The 22,389-nt window shown below is 33.5% G+C and overlaps 1 pseudogene; it reads left to right on the top strand.

The window, feature by feature from the left end:
• The first annotated feature begins 1,380 nt into the window (after positions 1-1,380).
• On the top strand, positions 1,381-2,155 carry LOC100974336 (complement component 1 Q subcomponent-binding protein, mitochondrial-like; annotated as a pseudogene).
• The last annotated feature ends 20,234 nt before the right edge of the window (positions 2,156-22,389 follow it).

The following is a 22,389-nucleotide window of genomic DNA, read 5'->3' as shown; positions in this document are numbered from 1 at the left end:
CTATGAAACTGTACTGTCATTTTGCACTTTATTGCTCCTTATTATGTAGCTGAAAATGAAGTTAACTACATTTTTAATAACTGATTTAGTAATTTCTAGGGTGTGCTACACATTCAAGTATTAGTCTGGTTGCTCTCTATTTCCTTCCCCTTATATGTGGAAGTCTTTCTGATAGAATACAAACATATACCACATATACTTATATATATGTGGTATATATATACACACACATATATATATAAACTTAAGAATTTGTATACACACACACACACACACAGAGAGAGAGAGAGAGAGAGAGAGATCAAAAGAATCACTGCTACAGAGTGTTTGTGCTTAGAACCTGTTTCTAATATAACAAAAATAGAGAAGACTGGGTATGGGGAAGAAAAGCAAGAGGAATGAGGAGCAATTGCATAAAGAGAAGAGAAGGCCAATCTGGAGAATCACATTACGGGAGACCTAGATGGAATTTGGAATCACATTCCCCATCTATCCTAAAGTCCTATTCTCTACACAAGTTGCCAATTTAACAGATCTGGATTCTTGTAAACCACCCTGTAAGAGTAGGGGCCTTAACGACACTAGTGCAAATGGTAACATGAAGGGAGAGACTGCCACACTAATTGATTTGGATCCTGTAAGAACCACTGGAGAATTTCTTAGTGAGTGGTTGTGATGCTGGAACCATAGATACTAGTACATAAAAAGCTTTTATCATCATTGAAGAGATAACAAATGCACCTCTGCCTGTCTTATAGAATGGATGCCTGGCCCTAAGGGATCTTAACTCTCAAACCTAGTCTTGATACTTCTTTTTATAGTGAGCTGACCAAGCAGTGCCATATTTAAAATGCTGCTCTAGAGAGATGTACTTAGCAGGTCTTCATCATTATATTATTTTCACAGTGCTTGTACACTCAACAGTTTAGGACTCAGGAAGTTAATGGGTGGAGGGCATTCCTTGCATAAAATTCTGTGTTCAACATTAACATGATAAAATTTATTCACTGGTACTTATACATATATACTGTAGAATAAATGATTCCCTGACACCAAAGGTGAGCATGGAAGATTCAACATGCATCTACTCTTATGCCATCACATACTTTGTGCTATCTTATACATTTCAAAAATAGCTAATCTACAAATGTGAAGACTATGATTCACCTAAAGAGATTATATCACAATAAACTGGATTATGCTCATTTCTATTAAATTCATGTTTAACACTGCTAATATTAACTGCATAATAATTCTAAATACAAACTACATGCTGATTCTTCGTGTTTTGTATATTTATAATTTTTATATTATAGCACTTTTTAAGAATGCATTGATTTTGTATTTTATAGTCATAATCAAAATGAAATAGAAAAATAACCCCCTGCCTCGCCCTTCCGGCAGCTCCTGCAGCCGTAGCCCCGGCCGTGCGCCCGTCCCTTGGTGCTGCTCAGCGTGTACACCGGGTCCCTGGGGTCCTAGAGATGGCTTGGCCTCCTGAGGCCTCGCAGGTCCTGCCCCTGTGGCTGTGGCGCGCTGCACACCGAAGGAGACTGTTGATATCCTGAATGATGAAATTGAGGAGGAGAGGAAAATCCAGAAGCATAAAACCCTCCCTGAGATGTCTGGAGGATGGGAGCGGCAGTTAAATGGGACAGAAGCTAAATTAGTGGGAAAAGCTGCCGGGGAAAGATCGCTGTCACTTTCAACATTAACAACAGCATCCCACGGACACTTGATGGTAAGGAGGAACCCTCGAAAAGGGGCAGCAAGTTGGAGAACAGGAGCTTGAATTGGCATCACCTCCCAATTTTGTGGTTCAAGTTATAAAGAATGGTGGCAAGAAGGCCCTTGTGCTGGACTGAAACTACCCAGAGGATGAGGGTGGGCCAGAAGAGGAGGTTGAGAGTGACCTTTTCTCTATCAGGGAAGTAACTTTCAGTCCAATGGGGAGTCTCAATGAAAGGACACTAATTTTATACTCAACACAGATTTCCGGGACTCGGCCTTATATGACCATCTAATGGATTTCCTTGTGAATGGAGGGGTGGTCAACCCTTTTGCCCATAAGCTAATGGAGCTCAGCACAGCCCTGGAGGAGCAGGAGTACATGACTTTTCTTGAAGACCTCAGAAGTTCTGTCAAGAGCCAGTAGAACGGACAGACACTGAAAGCCATAGTTTTATGGCAGGCTTTGGCCAATGAACAAATCCTACACTGAAGCCAGACACATGTGCTTTAAAATGATTGTCATCTTAATACCACTGGGAAAAATAGCAAATTTAAATTCTTTCTTTTGTGCTCCCATTTATTATCATTTATTTTTTCTGTACAAATCTATTATTTCTAGATTTTTATATAACACGATAGACAATAAAATGGGTTTGTCTCCTCAAAAACAAAAAGAAAAATAAATGTGTCTGAAATTTTGTGGCAAAATTGCAAATAATTAATTCACCAACTCGAATGCTTTCTCTATTAAGCATGGTAGGTATATCTTCAATATATTCACATGTAGAACTATGCCAGTAGGTATATATTTATATATGCGTCTGTGCTATAAAATCATTCTTCGAATAAAAAAATCAGGTAATAATAATATAATAAGCCTATAAAATAATGATGCTTACAATCTTTAATGTAGCAAAAAATCCTGGAAAATTTAGGACATATGTGTGTATTTTGTGTGTGTGTATGTGTGTGTGTCTGTGTGTGTAAACTGAATCTGATTTGTAGAGAAAGTTGAGCTAGTCTTAATGTATCTTTTCTTTCTAGTAGGAGCAAGCAAGGTGAGAGGGTTGATAATGTACTCAATCGCTGAGTAGTTGAAGGCATTCCTTTTTTTCCTCTTCTATCTTTTCCCTTTGTATTTATTGTGTGGTAAGTTAATAAAACTTTGCTATAATCAATGGTAAAGAATAGAGAAAAAATATATAACTTGCTCACTGAATTTTTTGCTAAAAATTATGCTCACAGAATTAACATCTAAGTTTTTGGTTGAAATTAAGCTTTCTTAATATTTATTATTGCAATGTCCTTACTTGTGTTTTTTTTCAATTAATAGATGTCACACCACACAACTGAATATACTATGTAATAATAATACAAACAACAATAGCAACTATACTCTTCATTCTACATGGTTAGGAAGACACAGGCATTACATGCTTATTTTCAATTTCAGCCATTAAATATCCAGGAACTGGAAATGTTATTAAGCTAAATAGAGGTTTTGACTGAAATTAGACACATATATTAACAAGCATGTAACATTAATTAATATAACAGAAAGCCAGGATTATCTGAAGGCTAAACTCTTCCACATCCTGTTTAATCTATTTGCTACCTTCAAAAGAACTTGAGAAATACATGATCAATTTACTTGTATCCTTCATAAATAGTTTAATGTAGGGTTGGCTGTTAAGCAGGAAGATATGCATTCGACCCCATCATGAATCTGAATCAGTAAAATACTCTGAGAATACCTTTCTCAATGAAGCAAATTAATTTCTCCAGGACAGCAGGTAATTTAGTTAATATCTTTTCTGCCTTTGCACACAACACTCTGCTCTCTTGAAACATTTGCATTTACCTTGCAGAAGGAAATTGCTCATCTCCAAAAACCTTTACTCAATAGATTCATCATGCATTCATACACCAGATACATCTTAGTTTTGGATTTATACATCCTCAAAAACAATTATTTATGCCATATATTTCCAAACTTTCTGAATATTTCATATACTTTTGGCTCAAAACACCTTAGCAATTATCAGAATGAATCCATTATTGTACTATAAATATGCAGATATTCACTTTATTTTCAAATTTAATGAACTGTATATTATACTTAGCTGTCAAATTTCCATTTTAGGAAACTCAATAGGGAAACCAGAAGATGCCATTAACGTACTTTAAAGAGTAAAAACAAAAATTAGTATAAAATGCTCTCCTGACATTGATTCCTCATAAAAGACTTTAAAAGAAAATAAGCAGCAGAATATGTTCTAACAGGAGACATAAATTGTTATTTGTTTTACTTAACACAGCTCTGCAATCCACCAGTTTATGAAGAAGTACAGTTATACTCTCCATACCAGAGTTTGATGTCATTGATTAAATAATACGCCTGTTAACATGTAAATCAGCAGTAGTTTAAGCAACACTATAATAAACAGATTACTATGAGCACATTAGGTAAGCAGTACCATTAAAGTTCCTAAGGCTCTCTAAATATTGTAATTTGGGGAAAAATGTAAATGATAGTTCACTGGTTTTTATACAATATTTTCTGCTTTATGCAACAGGAAAAAAAAGAAAGAATCTTATAACAAACTACTTGTGAACATAATATATTGGAAAGTATATTGTGAGAAATTTTTACCCAAAAGATTTTATTTTTAAACTCTTTGGTTGATACACATACATTGCACATCAACATTATAGAGAAACACAAGATACAAGTGGAAGGAACTTGTTGAAAAATAAAGCTTGAGAACTGCTTACAAATCAAAGTAAGTTTCAGATTGTGACATTTCATTGTAAATGGCACTAAAACATTAAGAATTCTGTTGTAACACTATTGTTTTGTCCTCCAACTAAATGACATCATATATAAAAGCTTTAAACAAAGTAGTTCCAGGAAATAAGTATTTCTCTCTGACTAGACAAGTTTAAAGATTTCTGAGTTCTAACTTCATCTCTAAGAAGATTTTACTCTCCAGCTTTGCATTTGACTATCTGCAATTTGCAAATGGTATATAACCTATATTTTCACTAATGTATTGAAGGAAAGAGGATAGATACACTTTTGTTCCTAGCTATAACGCTATGATTATTTCTATGCTTTCCTAAAATATAAACCTCTCAGTAACTTTCAGCTTTCCTATGCTTTTTACATATTAAATCAAATGACACTTCTTTTTGCGTTGTTTCAAAGCAGCTTTTTAATTTTATGTTACGTCAAAAATCACATTATGAAACAAGACTAGGGTACAGGTAGTATGTGTGGTAGAGTGAGGGGGAAAGACTGGAACTCCAGCGAATAAGAGTGTGGAAAAGAAATGTCAGATACAGGAGAGTGGAAAAAGAGGTGTGAGACTGAATTTTCTCAGGCAGGTTTTAAGGACTCAATTCATCCAGGAAATCTGAGCATCATATGCCTCCCAGAATTGTCTGCTTAAAGAAGATAATCTGGGACATTTGTCTCTGGGCTCCCATTCTTATTTCGTTCTTGTGGGGAAGGAGGTAAGCTATGAACTCAGTTCTACCACCTAACTGCACTTCTCCCTTTGTTTAGTCAAGAACCTGTGGCAGAGAGCAGAAAAATGGACATCACACACTCAAATTGTTATGCTGAAAACAGGTTTGCCTAGAGACGGGATGCTGAAAAATTAAAGGATCTGCCACACACAGCCCCACTTTTCATAGTAGTCTGTAAGTAAGAACAGACAACACCATCATCTCTTGCTGCCCCTCATCCCTTAATTAAATATGCCTCACACATTATTTAAGACATATCATGAAATCAGGGTTTCACATGAAAGAGGTCTTACCATCTAACCTTAGAAAAATCTCATTTTATTTTTACTTTGTGCATAAGAGGAAGAGAGACAGAGAGAGTGACTGAGATTAATAGGAAGTATTGTACTTTCTAGAAAATGGTTTTAAATATGAATTAAAACTTTTTTAAAAAATTTTATTTATTTTATTTATTTATGTATTTGTTTTTGAGACGGAGTCTCACTGTGTCACCTGGGCTGGAGTTCAATGGCTCGATCTTGGCTCACTGCAACCTCTACTTCCCAGGTTCAAGCAATTCTCCTGCCTCAGCCTCCTGAGTAGCTGGGACTACAGGCGCCATGCCACCATGACCAGCTAATTTTTGTATTTTTGGTAGAGATGAAGTTTCACCATGTTGGCCAGGATGATCTTGATCTCTTGATCTCATGATTCGCCAGCCTTGGCCTCCCAAAGTGCTAGGATTACAGGCATGAGTGAATTAAAACTTTAAATTATAAAGTTGGCTTTAGGAGGGGAATTTCTGACATTTCTAAAAGAGAAAGGAAAGCACATTTTTTGTTGTTGTTGTTTTAGAGATTCAAGACAAATATTTCTTCTGCCCATTAATTAATCATCTCTTTGACCTATTCAAATACTTCAAGACTATTCATAAGAAAGGATGTTTTTAACAGTTCATATCACCATAAGTCTAATCAAATGTTTTGCAAATAATTATGAGAGATTCATGTTTAACTTCTATTTTTTTCTTTATTGTTATATCAAATATTTATACATAATGCCAAGGAAACCACATGAAAGACATGGGTTATTTATATGTAAGTGTTCACTGTTTAATATGCCTGGTAAGTTAAATATAAAGACTGAAGTTGATTTAGACTGAAAGGAGTCTTGCTAATTTTTCAAAACATTTTCAAAATTACTAAGTACTACTGTAGCATAATGTTATGAAAACATAAATGCTTTCAGTGGGTAAAGTGGAAGTATATTTTAATGTCATTATGAATAAAGCTTATGTGAACATTCTAATACATATTCTAGATATTTATTTAGTTCTGTTGAGAATTTACCTATGAGTGAAATGCTGAGGTCATGAAATGAGCACAGGATCAATTTTCGCAGATGGTGACTCCTCTAGTTTGAGTGTTCGTTTTCTCCAGAACTTATGTTGACATTTAATTGCCATTGTAACAGTATATTAGCAGGTGGGATGTTTAAGAGGTGATTAGGCCATGAGAGATCCACCCTCATAAATGGATTAATGTCATGATAAAAAGTGCTTTCAGGAGTGCGCTGACAAAAGTTTTTGTATGGGTGTAACTTTTCAACCCATTTGAGTGGCTATTAAAGGGTGTAAATGTTGGATCATTTCATAAGAGCATTTCATTTTGTAGAAAACTGCCGACATGTCTTCCAAAGTAGCTGCACCATTTTCAATCCCAGCAGCAATGAGTGAGTCTTCCTGTTGATCCACATCCTCAACAGCTTTGGGTGTTCTCAATGTTTTTGATTTGGTGTGAGATATTTTTGATGGTATTTTAAATTATACATAATATCATTTTCTAGTAGTTGCTATTACTGTAATAAAAATCATTTGATTTTTGTATTTGGCCTTTTGCCTAGCAACCCTACTAAATTCACTGCTTAATTCTGTTAATGTACCTGTCTAATTAAACTTCATATACAATTGTCATAGTCAGAATGTTTCTACCCCTCACCCCCAAATTCATACATTGAAATCTAATCCTCAATGCAATGGTATTAAGAGGTGAGGCTTTTGGGAAATAATCAGGTCATGAAAGCTCCACCCTCATGTGTGAAATTAGTGCCCTTATAAAAGAGCACAAGGGAGCTTGATTATCATTCTGTCATGTGAGGACACAGCTACAAGTTGCCATTAAGGAAGCACAGAGCAAGTCCTCACCAGGGAAATTGGCTGGCATTTTGATCTTGGACTTCCCAGTTTCCAGAACTGTAAGCAATAAATTTCTGTTGTTTACAAAGTACCCAGTCTAATGTCTTAATGTATTTTGCTATAGCAGCCTGACTGGATAAAGACAACAGTGATGACACTTGTGCCTAAGTTTTATTTTTTCATTTGTTTTTTTAAAATCATTTTCCTGCCTGATTTTTAGAACTACCAGGACTATGTTAGATAGAAACAGTGATACAGTATATGTTTATCATGTTCAATCTCAGAAAACAAGCTTTCAATATAGTACTAGTCAATATAAAGTTTTTTTGTTTTTTGTTTTTTTGAGACTGAGTTTCACTCTTGTTGCCCAGGCTGGAGTGCAATGGCACGATCTTGGCTCACTGTAACCTCCACCTCCTGGGTTCAAGTGATTCTCCTGCCTCAGCCTCCTGTGTAGCTGGGATTACAGGCATGCACCACCACTTCCGGCTATTTTTTTTTTTTTGTATTTTTATTAGAGATGTGGTTTCTTCATGTTGGTCCAGTTGGTCTTGAACTCCCGACCTCAGGTGATCCACCAGCCTCGGCCTCCCAAAGTGGTGGGATTACAGGCGTAAGCCACCATGCCCAGCCCAATATGAAGTTTTTGATATGCTATTTGTAGAAATTCTTCATCAAATTGAAGAATTAGGATATTTTAGTGTGCTAAGAGAATTTCCATACACAGATGTTGAATTTTATCAAATTTTTTACATTATTTCACACCTAATAAAAATCATTAGATGATTTTGTGTTCTATATTGCTAATATGTATAGTAGTTCTGCTAAAAATTGCTAAATTCAACCTAGCCATAACGTAAACCTTTCCATTATATATTATCTTCTTACATATTACCTTCTTACATATACTGACTTCCAATTGTTCATTTTGCTTAAAATATTTGATTTTATATTCATGACAGAATGAATTCATATTCATTTATATTCATGAAGATAATAGTCATAAAAGAGATGTTTACTTTCTACTGTTTTTGTAAGGTTTTAGTATTAGTAATATGCTAGCCTCATACAATTTCTTGAAAATGTTCCCTTTTCTCTATTCTCTAAAACAGTTTCTATAAAATTGACATTAGTTCTTCCTTAAGATATTATAGCAATTGACAATTAACTTTTTAAGACAATAGTATAAATTATTGAATCAATAAATTTTCTGAATATAGGACTATTTATGTTTCTATATCTTCCTGAATTCATTTGGAAAATCCTGTTTTTCAAAAACTTAATCTATTTCATATAACTTAAAAGTTATTGACATAAAATTGTTTTCCTCTGATAACCGTTTCATGTTCTAACTGATAAAAGAATTTCTTTTCTTCATTTTTACTAAGTATAACTCATAGCTTTTTTTTTAAAGTATAACAACATTCCTAGAGATATGAGCATTTTATTTATCTTTTAAAAAACAACTTTTAGCCTTGTTTGGTTTCTCTTTTATATGATTTATTGCTAAATCATCGGTTTTTTTGCTCATACCTTTACTATTTCCTTTTTTGCTACTTTTGTGTGTGTAGGTGTGACGGGTGTGTTACTCCTTAAGGTATTGATTGTCAGTCTCTATTTCTAATAAGTGCATTTTTGTTAGAAACTTTTCCATAAGAATTGCTGTTTTGCATCTACAAGTTTCTATCATATATTCATTATAACTCATGACCAAAATAAATTCAAATTTAGATTTAGATTTCTTCTTTAAATCATAGGTTATAATATTCATATATAAGTGTATTCCTAAATGTCTAAAGGCATGTGGTTTTAGTTTTATTATTATTTATTATTTCTAGTTTAATTCCACTGTGCAGAGAAAACACACACTCAATAATGTTATTATTTAAAATTTTGTTAAGATTTGACTTGTGGGTATTGGTTTTAAATTTTGGTCAGATGTTTTCTATTTTGTTGAATGTTTCACGTGAAATTAAAAATAAAATATTCTATCGTTGCTCTTATGTTTTATATATGAAAATATGATTCAGTTTTTCAAATATATTTTCAGCTCTCTTATTCCCCTACTGATTTTATAGTTTAATTTTTCTATCATTTACTAAGAGAGGGGTTTTTAAAATCTGCAATATAATTATGGATTTGTCACTTCCATTATAGCCATCATTTTTTGTGTATAGAGTATATAAAAATGTAATATTTTTTCTTCTTGAATGTTAGCACTTATCATTATAAAATATTATTCTTATGTCTAGTAATAAATCTTTTCTAGTATTTTATTTTATGTTATATTCATTAGCTGTGTTATTCTTTTAGTTTGTGCTAACATGGTAAATCTTTTTATCATCATTATACTTTGAATGCTGGGTATGCTTATAGTTAAAATGCATATCTTGTAAGCATTATTTAATTGTTATTGCCATTGTTTTTCTCAGTGAGAGGATTGGTGTAATAATGTAATATTCCCTGCTCATCACGTTCAGAACCAGAAGTGTGTCAAAGTCTATTTATATAGTCATCTTATATGGTCCAATTTCAGTTTCTATCACATTATGTGGCACATATAATTCTTCAACAAATAGTAGTTTAATGAAACATTGTAGAAACGACTTTAATAATTGTGATCCTTCAAAACTACATGTAAATGACAAACATGCAAAATTCTAAATTTATGATTATTTCTAAGAACTATCTGAAGTGTATAGTGAATTCATTTAAATAAATAATTTTGAAACCCTTAACTCTTGGCTGTTATAGAGAATCTGATCATAGGGCAGAAAAAATTAATTATTATAATATGTAGAAATAAGTACACTTACAGATATAGCAAAGAATCCTCTGTGACTCCTGAAGAGGAACATTTTTAATCACACTGCACCAGAGAGTTTGAGAAAGCTTCCTTGAGGTCAAACCTTGCTTAAGACCTAAAGGCAAATTAAAAATTCAAGTAAAGAATAAGGAAAAGGTCATTCCAGACAAGAGGAATGTCATGTGTGAAGGCCCAGAGGTGTGAAAGTAAATCTAACACATGACAAAAGTGCATGCAAAGGTAACTAAATGCTTGGAGCATAATTGAGCCCATTAATTATTAGTCAAACAAAGAAATGATAGAAGTATAAACCTTTGACATTTATTAATTCCACAGTAATCAATGCTTCATATGAATAGCCTCAAAAATGGCTCTGATAAATTATGAAAGCTACCAGGATACTGAGGAAGATAAGAGTCATGGAGGAATACAATATGAGAATGAGAAAGACTATTATGCTTTCTTCAAAATATTTACTCCTACTCTTTGGAGCTGTATACTGCAATTAGATCAATCATTCTTCTGCTAAATACATGAAGTATTTTCTTACATAAAGTGGACATTTTTTAAAAAGTCTGACATTTATTTGAGAGTATGTACAGTATGATGTTTATATTTATTAGTAATAAAAATGGTTTTAATTACAAATTTCATTTACTTTTCTGAAATGGAAATATTTGTGTGTTTTTTATACATGCAATGCAGATAAAAAGTTTTTTCCCTGCAGAGAATGTATTTCACTTAAGATTAGTACACAGTCATGTGTCACTTAACAATGGGGATATATTCTGAGAAATGCATCATTAAATGCTTTTGTAGCTTTGTAATATCATACAGTATACTTTCACAAATCTAGACGGTACAGCCTACAACACACCTAGACTATAGGCTATAGCCCATTGCTCCTAGACTACAAACCTGTACAGCATGTTACTGTACTGAAAACTTTAGGCTAATGTAACACACCAGTATTTGTGTATCTAAAAATATCTAAAAATGGATGGGCGCGGTGGCTCACACCTGTAATCCCACCATTTTGGGAGGCCGAGGCAGGTGGATCAACTGAGGTCGGGAGTTCGAGACCAGCCTGGCCAATATGGTGAAACCCTGTCTCTACTAAAAATACAAAAAATTAGTCGGGCATGGTGGCGTGCACCTGTAATCCCAGCTACTCAGGAGGGTGAGGTCGGAGAATCTCTTGAACCTGGGAGGTGGAGGTTGCGGTGAGCTAAGATTGTGCCATTGCACTCCAGCTTGGGCAACAAGAGCGAAACTCCACTCTCCCCCCCCCAAAAAAAAATCTAAACATAAAAATGATACAGTAAAAATGTAGTGTAAATGGTAAAAAAAAATAGAAATAATAATATATCTGTTTAGGACACTTACCATGAATAAAGCTTGCAAGACTGGAGCTTGGAGGACTTGTTCTGCATGAGTCAATGAGTGAGTCTGAGTGAAGATAAAGGCCTAGAACATTAGTGTACACTACAGTAGACTTTATAAACATTGCACACTTGGGCTACACTGAAATTATTTTATACAATTTCTTTATTCAATAATAAATTAATGTTAATTTACTGTAACTTTTTTTACTTTATGTACATTTCATTTTTTAAGCTTTTAATTCATAATAACCTTTAGCTTACAACACAAATGCATTGTACAACGGTGCAAAAATATTTTCTTTCTTCATATCCTTACTCTATAAGCCTTTTGCTATGTTTAATTTTTACTTTTTATAGCTATTTTGTTAAAAATTATGACACACACACACATTAGCTTAGGCCTACCCAAGGTAAGGCTCATCAATATCACTGCCTTCCATCTCCAAATCTTGTCCCACTAGAAGTCTGCAGGGGTAATAATAGGCATGCTGCTGTCAACTCCTGTAACAATGAGTTCTTCTAAAATGCCACCTAAACAACCTGCCTGAGGCTATTTTACAGTTAATTTTTTTATAAGTAGGAAGAGTACACTCTAAAAGAAAGATACAATGTCTAGTATAGTAAACACATAAAGCAGTAACACAGTTTATTCTTCAGTATTATGTACTGTATAATTGTATCTTATACAGTTAGTAGTGCAGCATGTTAATTTACACCAGCATCACCACAGACCCCTGAATAATGCATTGCACTATGATGTTACAATCACTACAAAGTCATCAAGCCATAGAAATATTTTTGCTCCTTTTCAATCTTATGAGACCACCACCCTATAGGTGGTCCATTGTTGACCAAAATGTCCTTAGGAAGCACATGACTGTATATAGTGTAAATCCATTTTTATGTTCTTGGCATATAGATGTCCAAGTGTTCTTGAAAGATTTATTAAAAACACTACATTTTTTTCACTGTATTGTCTATGCATGTTTGTGAAAAATAAGTTAAATAAGTTATCTAAAACTTGCAAAACTGAGCACAAGATTTGTGTTGTAGTTAACGGTATTGTATCAATACCAATTTTGTATATCTAAAGATCGTTAAACATAGGAAAAACACAGTATAAACACGGTATTATAAACCTGTGGGACCACCGTCATGCACACAGTCCACCATTGACCGAAACATCCCTAGGTGGCATCTGATTAGGCCATTTCTCTGTTCCCAATGCCTGCCAAAGAGTAGGCACTTATTAAATTGTACTTAAATAGATGCAAATGTACCTCAAGGGAATGGTCAAACTTATCACTTTGTCAAGAATGTTTAGGTTACATGGTCTGCATCAAGAAGAAGGTATTATTCATTTAAGTGTACTGCAAGTAAGATTGAAAAATTAAAATTCCTCAGACCTTATCAACAGCATCGGACTACTGAATATAAAGTTTACTTAACATCTTATTATGTTTTCGCTGGCACAATATAGACAATAAATTGTTGTAAATAAATATGATGTTTTGAAGAAACATAATATCTAAAGAAGGAAATGCCTGTTCAGTTTTCAAAAGCAGCATGCAGGAACTTAAAGACCAAGAATGAGAAACGGAACCTGGTAACTGTCAGCTTAAGCTTGTGATTCAAAACTAGCTTTAAAGAGTTAGAACTGCCTTGTAAGTACAGCACGGGGTGTCTAAGGAATAATAAAAAAGAAGTGAATTTAATTGCCAATATGTTACAAATGGGTATCATTTTACTTCTTTAAAGTGTTGCCTTATTTTAACACCCTTTTCTAATTAAAAGGCACGTTTTAAGAGCTTAACTGTTGATCGTGCTTCACCCTTTTACTTTAAATTATTGATATGCACAGGCCGGAAAATACATTGCTTAGGGCACATGATGCCCCAAATGAATTCAATGGCTAATTTTCTAGGATAAGGACCACTGTACAGATCCATAAAAATCAAAAAAGTGGAACGCTGCAGACTTTTAACTGTCACCAGTTGTTCAGACTCAGACTATGCTTCATAGGCAAAGAAGTACTAAGTCACACAAATCAGACGCTTTCTTAAATGGCCCTGTGGTACTTTGCCCTATTTTGTACTACAGTATTTTGTAGGCTATATACTGAATTTCTTGTCTGATATCTTGAATTCTTAAATTAAAATTACACAAAATGTATATATGTCATAAAAGGAAGAGATAATAGTCATGGAGATTTTATTATGCAATTAGGAGCTATAAAATTAAAGAATTGGAATGATGATTAGTGAATTTTGTTCATCTAAGTCTTTAACATCCAGTGGTGTATTATTTTGTGCTACAAATTACCTTGATATTGCTAAATCTATGATCAGAGGTATACCTAAGAGAAAATTATTGTTCCTTTGAAAATGGGAGTCTATTAGATTATTGCTTTTGTCTTTCAAAGACATATGCATTACATTTTTTAAATAGCTTAGATTTTAACTTTTTAAACTCCAGATAAAGGATTTAGATATTTTCATATATTTCAGTGTTAAGAAATAATTATAATGTAAATATATTACTATTAAAATAATGTTAATATGTTAAACGATACTTTCATTTTTTAAAGCATTTGAAGTACCATTTTCTTCTTCCTATGGTTGGATTTTAAATAACTAAATCAAAAAAATTAATCATCCTACCATTCCTTCCGTTTCATAGCTACTAATTGCCTAATAAAACCTCTATGGCTATTATCTCCTCGTTTTAGGACATAAAAACATTCTATGTAATTTTAATTTCTTTATGGGTTCAAAATATCAGACAAAAAATTTTAAAAAATGAAAAAAACTTAATTTTTGCTTAAGATAATCAGCTAAATTTTAAAAATAATTTTGTATTTTAGACTTTTTTTTTGACTAAAAGCCCATCGATGTTCTAAAACCCTTGAAGTCAGTATTCAAAGTGTGCAGAGTATCCGCAGACAGAGAAGCAGTCTAATCAAGTAGACCTCAAACACCGATAGGAAAACCAATTTTCTCCGCTCTTCTTGCATTGCTGGCTTTATTATTGCAATAATGAAATAAAGGATTTGGGCTTCCAGAGTAAGGCTTAATAAATAACAATAAAAATGTTTTTAAATGGACAGTGAGTAAATTACAGATTGGCAAGTTAAATAAATGTATGAGACATTTTTCATTCTCAATTGAACAGTATATCTCTGTCCCGCAAATAATATTTAAAAAACGTTCTTATAAAACCCTCAGGTAGTTGATGAGAGAGTGAAATATTTTCAGAACATTTCTAATGAGAGTAGAAACTGAGAACAAAGAAAATCATTTGAAGTGTCACTTTGAGGAACTCACTTTAGAGTTTTGCTTTTATTTTTCTTTTGCTTATAAAAGAAAGATATTGAAAAAAATCTATGCTCGTTCTATTCAATGTGCGAGTAGCACAAATCATCAACTTAATTTTAGATCATGAATTGGTTAAGATTTTATATCTATGGAAGGGTTCCATAGGTAGTGGTTTAAGAAGAAACAATACCTAAAAATCTCAATTAATTATGTGTAACCCTTATCCATTGTGATAGCTAATATGTATTAACATTTATTTATGGCACAGGCATTGTGCTAGGTATTTTCTTGAATTTCTCCTTTGGGCTTCAAGAAACCCATTAAATAAGAATTAAGTTATTCTTATGATACTGACAATGAAACTGAACTGTGGAGAGCCTAAGTAACTATGTCAAAGCAAGCAGTTGAAAACGTATGAGCTCGAATCGGAACCTATGTCTGCTTCCAGAAACAAGGTCTTATTTTTAAACTACACAACTTCTATCATCTTAGAAAAGTGTTTCAGATATTTTAAAGCAGAGATTCCCTACTTTTAAGAAGAAAATAATTATTATGTTAGAAGTTTGTGAGTTAGTGTTGTAATAATATTCAATGCAGAAACAAAATGTTCAGATATTTTTTATGAGTTGGCAAAATTAAAATGTAACAATTTTGCCACTTTTGAAAAAGAAGATAAAACTGTTATTTGTCTAGAATCTATAGTGGTCTGTAACTATACTATGGTTTTTACATACGTCATTTTTATAATTGAAATTATACTTTCTATCCCATTTTGTAGCAACTAAAATTGGGGTCACGTGGGTAAAGCAATTTCTCATTTTTATAATTTTTTATTTCCACATACTTTAAAGCTTATAGCAAATTTGCAAGAATAGTGTTAAGAATTTCCATATACCCTCCAACCATATTTCTCTATTTGAAATATTATTATATTTGTTCACTCTCTCATATAAACGTGTGTATGTGTTTATGTTTATGTATGCATATGCAGTCTGATATATATGTTTTTACATATATATAAAATTTTCACGCCCTACTTCTCAGCAAACTTTTACCATCTATTTTGGCATCAGTTGCTGAATCTTACTTGAAATAATTATTAATATGATGACTGCTAAATGACAGCTTGAAAAATCTCCATAATTCTATCATTCCTGTACATTTATTAGGTATAATTCCACCCTAAATGAATATTTTTCCTTTTACCCTCTTTATACAATTGTGTGTTTATTTACATATGTATAAATACATGATTTCTCATTGGATTTATTGGTTTTTAATTTGTTGATACTTTATTATTATTAATTTTGATTGCCAAATTGCCCCAGATTTATCCAATAAAAACCCCTTCAAACTGAATTCAGTGTGTATTTTTTAATGCCCTATTTATTTTTAATGCAACTTGCTTTCTAACAAAAGAAGATGTTCTAATTTCATCTTGTACTTTACTTGTCCAGTCCTAAAATCAGCTACCTCTCCACAAAGACTTTGACCATGTGTTCACAATGATACCTAAATGCCCAGTTAAATACCACAGGGTCTACTCTCCTTCCATTTACATATTCCTAATTCATTTCTTCATCAATGAGAAATCTGGCTCCATTTATCCTCAATATAATAATTTGTTTGCTTAAAGCTAAAATTAGGGTAGTTTTAGAATTTCTAGCAATATCATAGCCAAAAAAACCCAAACCTAGTAACTATAGTTCAGTATTTGTCTAGGGTTATTTTTCTTTGTAAACTGATGAAATATCAATACAATACTCCGTTTTTAAGTTGCATTGGTTAGTTATTTCCGTTTTATTACCTTGGTCATATTAGTCATTTGAAATACAGAGTTTCCTTAGTTGCTGTTTGTATTTCTTTAATTTTTTTTTCTAGCTCATTGATTTTATTTTGCAATGTGGGCTCAAAAAGTAAAAGCTACAAAAAAGGTAGACATAGAGAAGTCTCAAACCATCACCACCAACATTTCCAATCTGTTCCTACTCACGCTTGTAAATAATCAATTAGAATTTTGTCTAGCTTATCTCTGCTGGGTTGATCTTTGTAAAACTAAGTAGATATATGAATACTTAATTATCATCCTCCTTTTCTTATAGAAAAAATACAATATTTTGAAGGCTTCTTTTTAAATGTAATTAATACAGCCTATAAATTAGTCAATATCAGTTAATCGAAATTTTCCACATTTCTTTTGCAGCTGCTATTACCGCCATCTGAGTATTTATCAGAGTGTATTTAAGCAATGCCCTGTATACAGGTAACTAATTTGTTTTCAATATTCTGTAATTATACCTGCTGCTATAAGAAGTATTTTTATATTTACAGAAGCTTATATTCAGTGAAATTTCTAAGTAACAATATAACAATATTGTTTGTTATTGAACAAACAATATAGGTTTGTTCAATATAGCCAAATTTTCTTTTATAAAGTATGAATCTGTGAGACTGTTTTGTAATAGCCTCACCAATGGAATAAGTTACCAAGATTTTAATTTTCAATAATCTGACAGACAAGAAGTGGTATCTCAGCATAGTTTTGAGATGCATGCATCTATTATAAGTGAATGTAAATATATCATGTTTTAAAGGTCATTATATAATTTTGGGACATCCCTACTCATGTTTTGTTTATTTTCCTGTATGGTTTTGGTCTTGATTCCTTCAATTTTAGGAGTGTTTCATATTCTTAAAATATACATTAATCCTTTATCTCTGATATTACAAGTTTCTTCTAAGTTTCTGTTATTTGCTTTTGTCACTTGTCGGTTGTTTATGGTACTTTGGAAAACAAAGTTTTTAAAAATCTTTTAAAGTCAGAGATATCTACATTTTCTTGAATGCAGAATTTGAGTCATATATATAAATATTTTCCAAACCATAAGTTAGAGAGGAATTTAGCTTTGTTTTCTTCTAGTATTTGAATAGTTCATTTCCTTTTGAATTGATCTATTAAATGATCAATTGATCTATCTTATGATTAGATTTCTTTTTCTTTCAATAAATGAGTTAGATTCATTAACATATGTAGATAAGCTGATATATTGTGTCTTAAAATTTACATTAGTTTACATTATACTTACTATGCTTATTATACATTATTTAATCTTTCTCTATGTGATGTGCTTTCTTCTGTAATTTTAAAGTTACATCAACATTTAAGGAAGTTTGTATTTTCATTCCAGTTGTAACCTCTGTTCTTACGGCTTTTAAAATTGCCCTTAAATTCCTATTTTCTCAATTAGTCTTTTAATACCTGATTATCAATATTTAATTGCACTATTTGCCATTTATTTTCTATATATCAGAAAATGAGATTAATCTGCTTTTTTGTTTCTCATCTTCTTTTTTATTATATTGATTCTTCTTTGTCAAAACATAATATTTGTATATTTTCTTCTATCCATGTATCCACTTTTTAAAAAAATTTGGGACTATTTTTAACTACATAAAAGCCAACTATTAATCCTTTTGCCAGTGTTTCTTAAATTATATCTTCTTTTTTATCTTTTATTTTATTATTATTATACTTTAAGTTTTAGGGTACATGTGCACATTGTGCACGTTAGTTACATATGTATACATGTGCCATGCTGGTGTGCTGCACTCATTAACTCATCATTTAGCATGAGGTATATCTCCTAAAGCTATCCCTCCCCCCTCCCCCCACCCCACAACAGTCCCCAGAGTGTGATGTTCCCCGTCCTCTGTCCATGTGTTCTCTTTGTTCAATTCCCACCTATGAGTGAGAATATGTGGTGTTTGGTTTTTTGTTCTTGCAATAGTTTACTGAGAATGATGATTTCCAATTTCATCCACGTCCCTACAAAGGACATGAACTCATCATTTTTTATGGCTGCATAGTATTCTATGGTGTATATGTGACACATTTTCTTAATCCAGTCTATCCTTGTTGGACATTTGGGTTGGTTCCAAGTCTTTGCTATTGTGAATAGTGCTGCAATAAACATACGTGTGCATGTGTCTTTATAGCAGCATGATTTATAGTCCTTTGGATATATACCCAGTAATGGGACGGCTGGGACAAATGGTATTTCTAGTTCTAGATCCCTGAGGAATCGCCACGCTGACTTCCACAATGGTTGAACTAGTTTACAGTCCTACCAACAGTGTAAAAGTGTTCCCATTTCTCCACATCCTCTCCAGCACCTGTTGTTTCCTGACTTTTTAATGATTGCCATTCTAACTGGTATAAGATGGTATCTCATTGTGGTTTTGATTTGCATTTCTCTGATGGCCAGTGACAGTGATCATTATTTCATGTGTTTTTTGGCTGCATAAATGTCTTCTTTTGAGAAGTGTCTGTTCATGTCCTTCACCCAAAATCGATGTACAAAAATCACAAGCATTCTTATACACCAATAACAGACAAACAGAGAGCCAAATCATGAGTGAACTCCCATTCACAATTGCTTCAAAGAGAATACAATACCTAGGAATCCAACTTACAAGGGACGTGAAGGACCTCTTCAAGGAGAACTACAATCCACTGCTCAATGAAATAAAAGAGGATACAAACAAATGGAAGAACATTCCATGCTCATGGGTAAGAAGAATCAATATTGTTTATCTAGAAAACCCCATCGTCTCAGCCCAAAATCTCCTTAAGCTGATAAGCAACTTCAGCAAAGTCTCAGGATACAAAATCAATGTACAAAAATCACAAGCATTCCTATACACCAACAACAGACAAACAGAGAGCCAAATCATGAGTGAACTCCCATTCACAATTGCTTCAAAGAGAATAAAATACCTAGGAATCCAACTTACAAGGGATGTGAAGGACCTCTTCAAGGAGAACTACAAACCACTGCTCAAGGAAATAAAAGAGGATACAAACAAATGGAAGAACATTCCATGCTCATGGGTAGGAAGAATCAATATTGTGAAAATGGCCATACTGCCCAAGGTAATTTACAGATTCAATGCCATCCCCATCAAGCTACCAATGACTTTCTTCACAGAATTGGAAAAAACTACTTTCAAGTTCATATGGAACCAAAAAAGAGCCCGCATCGCCAAGTCAATCCTAAGCCAAAAGAACAAAGCTGGAGGCATCACGCTACCTGACTTCCAACTATACTACAAGGCTACAGTAACCAAAACAGCATGGTACTGGTACCAAAACAGAGATATAGATCAATGGAACAGAACAGAGCCCTCAGAAATAACGCCGCTTACCTACAACTATCTGATCTTTGACAAACCTGAGAAAAACAAGCAATGGGGAAAGGATTACCTATTTAATAAATGGTGCTGGGAAAACTGGCTAGCCACATGTAGAAAGCTGAAACTGGATCCCTTCCTTACACCTTATACAAAAATCAATTCAAGATGGATTAAAGATTTAAACGTTAGACCTAAAACCATAAAAACCCTAGAAGAAAACCTAGGTGTTACCATTCAGGACATAGGCGTGGGCAAGGACTTCATGTCCAAAACACCAAAAGCAATGGCAACAAAAGCCAAAATTGACAAATGGGATCTAATTAAACTAAAGAGCTTCTGCACAGCAAAAGAAACTACCATCAGAGTGAACAGGCAACCTACAAAATGGGAGAAAATTTTTGCAACTTACTCATCTGACAAAGAGCTAATATCCAGAATCTACAATGAACTCAAACAAATTTACAAGAAAAAAACAAACAACCCCATCAAAAAGTGGGCAAAGGACATGAACAGACACTTCTCAAAAGAAGACATTTATGCAGCCAAAAAACACATGCAAAAATGCTCATCATCACTGGCCATCAGAGAAATGCAAATCAAAACCACTATAAGATATCATCTCATACCAGTTAGAACGGCAATCATTAAAAAGTCAGGAAACAACAGGTGCCGGAGAGGATGTGGAGAAATAGGAACACTTTTACACTGTTGGTGGGACTGTAAACTAGTTCAACCATTGTGGAAGTCAGTGTGGCGATTCCTCAGGGATCTAGAACTAGAAATACCATGTGACCCAGCCATCCCATTACTGGGTATATACCCAAATGACTATAAATCATGCTGCTATAAAGACACATGCACACGTATGTTTATTGCGGCATTATTCACAATAGCAAAGACTTGGACCAACCCAAATGTCCAACAATGATAGACTGGATTAAGAAAATGTGTCACATATACACCATGGAATACTATGCAGCCATAAAAAATGATGAGTTCATGTCCTTTGTAGGGACATGGATGAAATTGGAAACCATCATTCTCAGTAAACTATCGCAAGAACAAAAAACCAAACACCGCATATTCTCACTGATAGGTGGGAATTGAACAAAGAGAACACATGGACACAGGAAGGGGAATATCACACTCTGGGGACTGTGGTGGGGAGCGGGGAGCGGGGAGGGATAGCATTGGGAGATATACCTAATGCTAGATGACGAGTTAGTGGGTGCAGCGCACCAGCATGCCACATGTATACATATGTAACTAACGTGCACAATGTGCACATGTACCCTAAAACTTAAAGTATAATTAAAGAAATAATAATAATAAAAAAAAATAAAAGAAAAAAAAAGAATGAAAAAAAAAAAAAAGAAAAAGAAAATGGCCATACTGCCCAAGGTAATTTATAGATTCAATGCCATCCCCATCAAGCTACCAATGACTTTCTTCACAGAATTGGAAAAAACTACTTTCAAGTTCATATGGAACCAAAAAAGAGCCCGCATCGCCAAGTCAATCCTAAGCCAAAAGAACAAAGCTGGAGGCATCACGCTACCTGACTTCCAACTATACTACAAGGCTACAGTAACCAAGACAGCATGGTACTGGTACCAAAACAGAGATATAGATCAATGGAACAGAACAGAGCCCTCAGAAATAACGCCACATATCTACAACTATCTGATCTTTGAGAAACCTGAGAAAAACAAGCAATGGGGAAAGGATTCCCTGTTTAATAAATGGTGCTGGGAAAACTGGCTAGCCATATGTAGAAAGCTGAAACTGGATCCCTTCCTTACACCTTATACAAAAATTAATTCAAGATGGATTAAAGATGTAAACGTTAGACCTAAAACCATAAAAACCCTAGAAGAAAACCTAGGCAGTACCATTCAGGACATAGGCATGGGCAAGGACTTCATGTCTAAAACACCAAAAGCAATGGCAACAAAAGCCAAAATTGACAAATGGGATCTAATTAAACTAAAGAGCTTCTGCACAGCAAAAGAAACTACCATCAGAGTGAACAGGCAACCTACAAAATGGGAAATTTTATCTTCTTTAGATGAAGGTCATCTTCGTTATAGAGTCCACAGGAGAGAATTGAGGAATCTCAGAAAGTCAATGAATTCTCTGAGTTCTGCATTTTAAAATTTCTTCTTGTTGTTGTTGTCTGTGGTCTTTTACATGCTTCTATAATCTTGCTACTAGAAAGATAACTTGGCTGGGTATACAATCTTTGTCTCCCATTAT

Source organism: Pan paniscus, chromosome 22, assembly GCF_029289425.2.
Source record: "Pan paniscus chromosome 22, NHGRI_mPanPan1-v2.0_pri, whole genome shotgun sequence".
NCBI lineage: Eukaryota > Metazoa > Chordata > Mammalia > Primates > Hominidae > Pan > Pan paniscus.
The sequence above is the reverse complement of the archived record's forward strand: the minus strand, read 5'-3'. Positions and strand labels throughout refer to the sequence as shown.